Source organism: Eurosta solidaginis, chromosome X, assembly GCF_040869045.1.
Source record: "Eurosta solidaginis isolate ZX-2024a chromosome X, ASM4086904v1, whole genome shotgun sequence".
Classification (NCBI taxonomy): Eukaryota; Metazoa; Arthropoda; class Insecta; order Diptera; family Tephritidae; genus Eurosta; species Eurosta solidaginis.
This window is the reverse complement of record NC_090324.1, coordinates 37,609,754-37,619,793: the sequence shown is the minus strand read 5'-3', so window position 1 is coordinate 37,619,793 and position 10,040 is coordinate 37,609,754.

The window sequence follows — 10,040 nt, the reverse complement described above, 5'->3', positions numbered from 1 at the left end:
TTCTCTGATGAACTTAAGTAGGAGTGAAGGATCCACTTTCCCAACCTCTGCCAAGCTGTCGAAAAACCGTGCGTCTAGAAGTCTGAATCGTGTACAATAGCGCAATGACTTGTAATGACACTCGTAAGTACTTTCACTGTAGATTTGTTTAGCTTGAGAAGGAAGCTAGTTCATTTCACATCCAAACATAATAAAATAATAAAAATTTCCCTAATCATTCACCCCCCCCCCCCCCCCCCCCCCTCCACAAAAGGTAGACAAATTTTATTTTTCAAATACTTTACAGAGCAAAAGTGAAATATCCAAAGAAAAAAATATTCAAATGTTCAATACTTAAAGTATTTGAAAAACAAAATTTTGTATGGAAAATCTTTAAGTCCAAGGTGTGGAAATGAAAAAATATAGCATCAATACTGCGGGCCATTTTTTCTCAACGGAATATCATAGAGAGTAAAATTTTGCGTATGTGCTTTTCCTTGCGTGCAAAAATGTGCTCAAGAACAATTTTTTCTGCACGGTTTTTGCAACAATTTTAAAAATAGAAATTTACTTCACAGAAATAAAAAATGTGCTCTTAAAGAGTTTTTAATTACAAGCAAATTGGTGTTTGAATTGTCGGTAAAAGTCTAGTTGAGGGGTCGACTGCTAATACGCTACCAAAAATATCGAGAGAGGTGTCAAAAGACTCGTCTTGACCTCGACAATAATAATGTGAAAAATAAACTCAATTTAGTAAAAAAATAACATAACATACATAAATTTTCAATTCACGTTGTAAGTTTTATTTCATATACTCCCTGCCAGAACCTTACATTCTTGAAGTATGATCTACCATTGATCCCTGAACTTCTTCAACTCATCAATCAGGCTAAGTATATTTTCTGTGTCTACGTCCAGTGTGGCTTTCTAGCTTGCAATATCAGATTTCGATTTTTGATTACCGTCAACACTTTGAGCCAAATGGAGGCTAAGAGGATACACTCAAATTCCCCATATATGCTTCAATACCTTCGAAATCCGTTACTGTTTCTGAACTCAGACTCAAAAGCTTTATTTCATCAATAGCTTATTTGGGGAATGTAAGTTGCGAAAGTGGCGGCCACCGTGGTGTGATGGTAGCGTGCTCCGCCTATCACACCGTATGCCCTGGGTTCAACTCCCGGGCAAAGCAACATCAAAATTTTAGAAATAAGATTTTTCAATTAGAAGAAAATTTTTCTAAGCGGGGTCGCCCCTCGGCAGTGTTTGGCAAGCACTCCGGGTGTATTTCTGCCATGAAAAGCTCTCAGTGAAAACTCATCTGCTTTGCAGATGCCGTTCGGAGTCGGCATAAAACATGTAGGTCCCGTCCGGCCAATTTGTAGGGAAAATCAAGAGGAGCACGACGCAAATTGGAAGAGAAGCTCGGCCTTAGATCTCTTCGGAGGTTATCGCGCCTTACATTTATTTATTTTTTAAGTTGCGAAAGGTTTCACACTATCTACACGAGCAGACCATCGTGTTTGTGACATGCTGTGCAAACAGCAATTACTTTTTTCCTTGAGAATTTCCCATCTCTTAGGGCTTGCGCTAAAGATATTATAAAATTTCTGCGGAATACCGAAAAATGTGATGACTTCTGCACAACATTCATCAGCTTGCACTCCACATAAATTTAAACTATGACAAGCACAAGGTGCAAATATTGCCAGGGATATTGACTCTGCGCTCCTTTGTAATGACCGCTCATATTACTGCCATTATCATACCCTTGCCCACGGCAGTCATCCAGTGGAATATTGTGCTTGTAGTCTGCTCAATATGCGCCGAATCAGAGCTGCTTCATTTTTAAGGGTTTCCGCTAAGAGAAAATCCATTGAACTTGCATTTCGAATTCTCATTTCATATTGGCGCCACTCTATATAGCAAGTTTTGTGATTTTGACTACTTTCATGTTCAGGAATTTTGTCGTGTGACCTCTTCCAACCTTTTTCTTTAGAATAACCTGAAGATTTTGTCAAAACTGATCGGGTATTTTCAAAAATTTTTCTGAAAAGCCGGCATGGAAAACAAAAAAGCGCTTCTTTTGTTGCACTCCAAATGAGCCAATCACGCTTTACTTTTTCTCCGTTTTTTAGACTAGTATGGAGTGTGATTTGAAGGAAATGGCGACCACTTAAGTCGTTGGGAAGTCGAAATAAAATGTGATTTTAAGTTAGTTGGAGCATTTTTGACAGATAGCGCTTATAAAATTTTGTCAAAAACGTTTATCTAACTTAAAATCATGCCTCTCCGCGGCCCTGAAAGTATTTAAAAACAGAATACATACATACTTTCGAAAATACTTTGAGATCGAAAGCTTACATTTGGTATTATTAAGCGCTGTATGCAGATCAAAAAACAATCAAGAAAAAATTTGCGTTTTTCTTCAGCATGAAAATAGCAGTAGGCACAAAATTTTGGCATTTCACGATGCATAGCAATTTATATATGAATACCACTTTTATAAAAATAAAACAAAATTTATGAAACTTTTTGATACTATTTCCCCCCAAGCTCACGATACGCCACTGATTAGAAAAGTGCAAAATTTACCACCCAAAGACAGTTTGTGCAGATGCAGAATTAAGTACTATTGCAGTGATCACCACCGTGTCCAACATCCATCCGCCAACCGTATCCAACATCGCCATCACCACTATAACATCGCCATCACAGCCGCGCCATCACCGCAGCAGCCGTATCCAGGTAAAGGAACCATCCCTTAAACAGTGGTCCTTCTGCGCCACTAAGGAAACAGCGACACAATAAATACCCATTTACCAAAAAATCGTGAGTATTAAATCAAATTTAATACCTACTTCCCAGTACGGAAAAGCACATAAACGAGAAAATTAAAGAAAAATTTGATTCTTGAGGATTGGCAATTTCCTGCCAAAAGTTGTAATTTCCCGCCAAAACTTCTCAATTTCCCGCCAAATTGCACATCCCATTTCGTATATACAATATTAGTGTTGTGAAAATATTAGTTTGGGAAAAACTTAACAAAAGCCAAGTGGCTTCTTAAATCAAACTGATTGTTGTTCCTCTACTGTTGCTGTCTTTTATACTCTCTGATTTCCTCGTTCGCATCTTTTAGGCGCTTCCATTTCCAGAATCTACTAGTGGGCCATCAGCTATACAATTTCTCAGCTGTAACTACAGATGCACGATTTTATAGCTTCTCTCATTGCATACTTTGGGGAGTATCTCAGATATATGCGTGTGGTTGTGCGTTTCTTCTCCGCTGCGTGTACGTACATATGTGTAGACAGAATGATTGATTCGTTTATGTAGATACAAGTGACTGTCTGCTTTATTGTTGTTGTGACTTCATTTACTTAGCATCAGACTAGTGATATGAGTATCACTTAGTGTCACTAATATTCGTCACACTGCCCTCCACCTAAGTCTCATCGTCCCGATCAGACAAATCTCTCGATCTAACCGCTGCTAGCCTCTCCAAATTAACCACCCTTCCGTTCCGTAGTTTCCCAATTGTTTGTATGCGGTAGATGACATCACTGATCCTCTCCACAACTCTGTACGGGCCTTCCTTCCCAACTGCACCAAACATCGGTTGGAACACCTTTCCGCCGGTGAGGGTTGTATAGCAGTACCAAATCTCCCTCCCGGAAACCTTCCGAATTATTGTTCTTGTCGTACCTATGTTTCATCCTACAACTCATTACCTTGGGCCGTTCCCTCACATTCTGTTCTTTGGCCAATGAATTACTTCGCAGAGCTTGCGCTTGACGGATTGGCTTCGCATAATCAGTATCGTTCCCACGTTTCACAACAGTAGTGCGCTGGCTTGAAACTACGCTTGCATTCTTTCTGGAAAATCCTTTCAGTCGTTTTAGTGCGTCCATTAGGGTTTGTCAGTGCCAGTGTTTTTCTCGCAGGTACTTTTGATTTCGCTTTATTTGGCCCATTCGATCCACCAACCTTTTCCTTTGACTTTCGTGGTCTTTGTCGAGTCTTCTCCACCAGTACTCGATTACTGCTGAACCCTTTCTCCAAACTAAGGTTAAGTGGTATATCCTGGTTCTTATTGTGCACAATCTTTCTCCGCATATCGATCCTGATGTCATGGTCAACTAAGAAGTCCACTCCCAATATGACTTCATCAACAATCTCCGCCACAATGAGTTTGTGTAGAACCATGACCTTTCCAATTAATACCTCACATACCACTTCTCCTTGGACTTGGTTATACTCGCCAGTGACCGTACGCAACTTTGCTCCAAGTAACGGCTTTACTCTCCTATTGACCAAATCAGATCGGATTAAGGAATGAGATGCGCCCCTATCTACAGTCAGTACAAGTTCTTTGCCATTGACATTCCCTCTGACGGTAAGACTGTTTGATTTCCTTCCAATTTGCGACACCGACATCACAGGACATTCAATAGCTAGGGCAAGTTTTCGATCTTTACATCTGATTCGCTCTTGCTTATCTACTCCAGCTTTGCGTTTACGGCCACCAAAGTTGGAACTACCAGGACCGGTTCTGCAATGACGAGCAATGTGACCTGGGTTACCGCACTTGAAACATTTGATTGCACCATTATTCTTCTCTTGCGTTCCTTGTAAAGCTTCTAAAATTGCGTCTACCCACGCTGGCCTTTCTTCTTCCACACGGCGTGCTTTGAAAACTGGCTTACACAAAAGCGACGCTATTTCATGAACCAGAGCATGTGATACTGTTTCTGCGAATGTTGGCTTTGGGTTTGCGTATGTAGCTCGCTTTGTTTCTACGTCCCGTATGCTAAAAAGCTCTGAATCTTTACCCTTTCAGTGTATTCCACAGGTGCGTCCGCATTTGCTAAATGTGCCAACCTTTCAACATGCGACGCAAACTCTTGCAATATTTCACCAGACCTCTGGAAGCGGTTCAGTAACTCCATTTGCTATATCTGTCTCCTATGCTCAGCTCCGTATCGTCTCTCTAGAGCGCCCATCAATGCTTCATTACAGTTCCGTTCGCCTTCTGGAATGGTTTGCAAAATCTCAGCTGCAGGCCCTTTCAACGCCATGAGGAGTGCAGCGCCTTTATCTTCAGCATTCCAGTTGTTCACTGCTCCAGTCTTCTCGATCTGTAGCTTTAAGACCTGGAAAGGATAAGAACCGTCAAACGATGGAGGTTTTGCCTTCGTATTACTCGCTGAAACTGCTGGGCGATTCATTTGCAACTCCTGTATACGATCTTTTAAAGCATCTATCTCGGTCTCCATTTTATCCTGTCGACCACTGAACCCTTTCTGAAACTGCGTTGGTTTCTCTTCCATACGCACTTTCAGTTGTGCAGAGATCTGCGATGATACCTGTGATGAAATTTGTGTCGACATGTCTGATATATGAGCCCCTTGTGCTTCAATTTTAGATGTTATTTCTGACGACATTTCTGAAATTCGTGTCTCCTGTGATTCCATTTGGGATGCCATATTTGCCTTTGGCTCTTCCAGTTGTGATGATATATTTGTGGATATTTGTGACGACATTTCTGAAATGCGTGTCTCTTGTGCTTCAATCTTGGACTTTATACGGTTCTCCTGGGATTCTAGTTGTGATGCCATATATGTCTTCTCTTCTGCCAGTTGAGATTACACTGTCGATGTTTGAGCATATTGCAGGTAAAATCGTGTTCAAGTGTGTGCCCGGAACTGTCTGCGATGTTTCGTTTTTCTCTTCAATTTTTGTTGTTGTCTCGTCGACATCGAGATGAAATACATACTCTTCCACGTTAACTCCTCCTGCTTCCATTGCCTCTCGTAGTAGGGCCTGAAGGTCGAATTTAATGCCGCTTGTATTCAATCAACCGCTCTCCAACTCCTTCTTCAGTTGCTGGATCTTCAATTCACTTAACTTTGCCATGTCCTTGTTGTACTCGAAATCTTCGGAATTTATTCAACAATTCATCTTCCGTAATGATTTTTGTGCAAATCCTCTTATTTGCAATCTTCTGCTAACGTTCGAATCACTGAACTGTTGAATAAAGAACTCCACTATTCAATAATGCAAAATGGCCTTTATTAAAGTTCTTCACAATATAACGTACTTCACAACACTACTATTGCTCGCCAGGTGGCTTCTTAAATCATATTGATTGTTGTTCCTCTACTGTTGCTGCCTTAAAGTATAAAACTCTCTGATTTCCTCGTTGGCATCTTCTAGGCGCTTCCATTTCCAGAATCTACCAGTTGGCCATCAGCTATAAAATTTCTCAGCTGTAACTAAAGATGCACGATTTTATAGCTTCTCTCATTGCATTCTTTGGGGAGTATATAAGATATATGCATGTGGTTGTGCGTTTCTTCTATGGCTGTGTGTACGTACATATGTGTAGACATAATGATTGATTCATTTATGTAGATACAAGTGACTGTCTGCTTTATTGTTGTTGTGACTTCATTTACTTAGCATCAGACTAGTGATGTGAGTATCACTTAGAGTCACTAATATTCGTCACAATATATATATATATATATATATAGCAATACCCCATATTGCCAAGCTCAGTACGGTATATATGTGCAAAGCATAATAAGAAAAACTCTATTAGTTAGCTACAGTGGGTACGCTTGCTAAAATTACCCCTCAAAATTTTATTGCGACAAATCTCAACATATTTTAAAATTTTCTCAAGTTGAACTAAAATATCTCTTGTCGTCAATTAAATATATTGAAAAACCTCGGCAAGTTTCTGATTTGTCCCCAACAAATATTAAACAAAAATTTTGTCTTACTTGCGTTCACACATTTATGCACACGCATACACAAAATTAATTACACAAATAAGCGGTAATATAAAATCTCGTGCACAGTGGTACAAGAGTGGTTCGGTGCGTAGACTAGCGTTTTTAAGAAAAAATATAGTTTTCTCTCTTGCAAAGCTAAACTTTCCCCGAGCTAGTTAGTATATCACTCTGTATCTCTCTTTATACAGTCCACAAAAATATCGATAGTGAATTTAAGAAATAATTGCTCATTATATTTACATATAAACATATTGTATTTTTCCCTCGTATATTTAACCCTCCCGTATATATACGCATTGCAAACGCGGCACAGTGGTCAAACTCGATCGGTCACCCCTTCAAATAAAATTTAACTCAAAAACTTTTTTTTGCATTTGAAAATTACTTTCACTTTCTATTTAACTTGAAGCTAAACGTAACTCCCTCAAAGAGTTAAAAGCAAACACTCTCTTCAAAAAAAAGTTTTCTCTCTATAAGTTAAATTTCGTTTAATTCTCAACCATAACGGGAAACAAGGAGGAGTGAGGTATCAAAAGGCGTATTTACGTTTAGATTAAGAATCCGAAAGCGGAAGTTAACTTTTTTTACCGGTTTAAAAGTTATCCGCGAAAAACAGGTTTGTGAGATACATATTGTTCCCGCACGTTTACAATATTTTAAGCGCACACATCACTTTACTTTTTATATTTATTATATTAACGAAAAAATTATGTTAAATTTCACTAATTTACTTATAAAATATCAAAACAAATATTGCAACATATATATTTTAAATATAAAAAGTAAAGTGATGTGTGCGCTTAATAGATTGTAAACGTGCTGGAACAATATCTATCACACAAATCTTTTTTTCGCGGATAATTAAAAAAAAAAAAAATTACTTTTAAACGGGTAAAAAAAGTTAACTTCCGCTTTCGGATTCTTAATCTAGTTGTGAATACGCGTCTTTTGATGCCTCACTCGAAAAAAGGCCCAAATTTCGGTGGGTAACATAAACTGCACAATTACCAAAATGAGTGATGATGAAAATAGACAAAGTGGTTCCAATAGTAAGGGAGTTAGAAGATTTAAATTCTCGTCTGCCCCTAAAAAGTTCATTACCGACAAAGATATTTTTTTTTGGACTATTGTGCTCGGTTTAAGTCAACGTCCCTCCAAGACAATACTGAGTAGTCTCTTAACCTCAAAAACTCGAATACCGACAAATTTTGGAATAGAGTCCAAAAAACATTCCATAAAGTGATAGAAACCGACGATGAGGACATGCCCGACGAATTTTACAAAATCTGCCCTTAGCAAATATATGACTTGCCTCGTAACTTCAGTTGATAAACCAAGCGAAAACCCCGCGCCCCTACCGTCACAACAGTTCCATCTGACAACTCCAGTATTTCGTTAAAAATCCCCCCTTGCGATACCGAAATATTTTATAGTGGTTATGAAAAATGGCCCTCGTTTCGTGACATGTTCACAGCGGTCTACATTAACCACCCCAAACTCTCCCAAACGCAAAAATTGTATCACATCAGATACAAAACCCAAAGAAAGGCCACACAAATAGTCAACCTATTTCCCTTGACTGATGACAACTTTGCCTTTGCGTGGGAAGCTTTAAAAGCTCGATATGAAAACAGACGTTTTCTCATAGATAATCAAATTCGGACACTCATGAACTTAAGCCCATCATATCTGAGAACGGTGAAGACATACAAAGGTTGCAATCGTCGGTAAATAATTGCCTACAAATTCTCGCCACGCAACAAGTCTCCACAGATAACTGGGACCCCATACTTATTTTTCTTATTATCTCTAACAGTCACGTTGTGGGAGCAATCTCCAACCTCATGAAGAGAACATCCCAACTGGGCCCAAATGGACCAGTTCCCCACAACTCGATACGAAGTGGTAGAAAGAGTTGATCAATGGCGCCCAAGTAAAAGTAAATTCACACGTCAACCTAAGCCGCCATTTAAATCCCAACAGTCTCATTCGTTCCAAAATAGATCGACAGCTCAGACTCAGTCTCACGTAACAGAGTATCGAACAATGTACAAATGTTCAATGTGCAAAACCTCCTCTCATCCCTTAATAGATTGTTTCAAATTTAAGAAATTGTCTACCTCTGACCGCAGGAAGTCTGTCAAAAAACAATATGTGTTTCAATTGCCTCTCCCAGTCACACATTTTGAAATATTGTCCTAGCACTCAAAACTGCAATCAATGTCGAGATCGGCACAACTCAGTGCTTCATGAAGACACTTCACCCACGCCGGAGATACAACCCTCCCGAGTGCAAAGGACAACCTCCCAAACCACAATGACAAACCCCATTAACTCATCCGATAAAACCCCAGATCAAGCAGGTCTAATGGATGAAGGACCTTCCTGCTCGCAGAGAAGCCAAGTCCAATCGTTCTGTGCAGAAACTGATTGCAAAACAACTTTACCCTCGGCTATCGTCCCGGGGAGATTTTCAAACTCAGAGCTCTCGTAGATCAGGGATCTGAAAGAAGCTTCAAACCCACAACAGCCCAAGACAGGATCAGACTCCCTCATAAATCGTCTAAGTTTGAAATTTCTGGAATGGGACGAAAAGTAGTTCAAACCTCCAACCAACTGTGTTCCCTAACCCTAGTTTCTGCCGATATGCAGACAAAAATTAATGCGGAAGTAATAGTGTTACCTCAGCTGACGAAAATGCTCCCCAAATTTCAACTCACCAACGAACTCCAAACGAGATGGGCGCACCTTAACCTCGCAGATTCGAATTGTCACTCTCTATCCCAAATAGACCTTATTCTATGTAGTGACATAATCCCCCAAATAATAAAGGAAGGCGTCGAAAAGCTCTCACCCCACCTGTTAGCTCAAAACACGATATTTGGATGGATCATCAGCGGCAAGATGCCCGTCGAAGTATCCTCCTACTCTATACAAGTGTCAGAGGTAATGAATAGCGAGCTAAGCTCCCTACTCCGGAAGTTTTGAGAATTGGAAGAGATACCCAGCTTCAATAACAAAACTCCTGAAGATGAGTTTTGTGAAAATTATTACACAGCCACAACTACGCACGCGGATAATGCACGCTATGTGGCCAAGCTTCCCTTTAAGCCTAGCTTTCCCGACGCGATCCCATTATCAAATTCACGACCCTTGGCCATCAGCCAATTTTTAGGGATGGAAAAAAACTCTCCCAAGAAGAGGAATCTTAAAGGAACTATATGATAGTGTATTAGAAGAATATATCACCCTCGATCATAT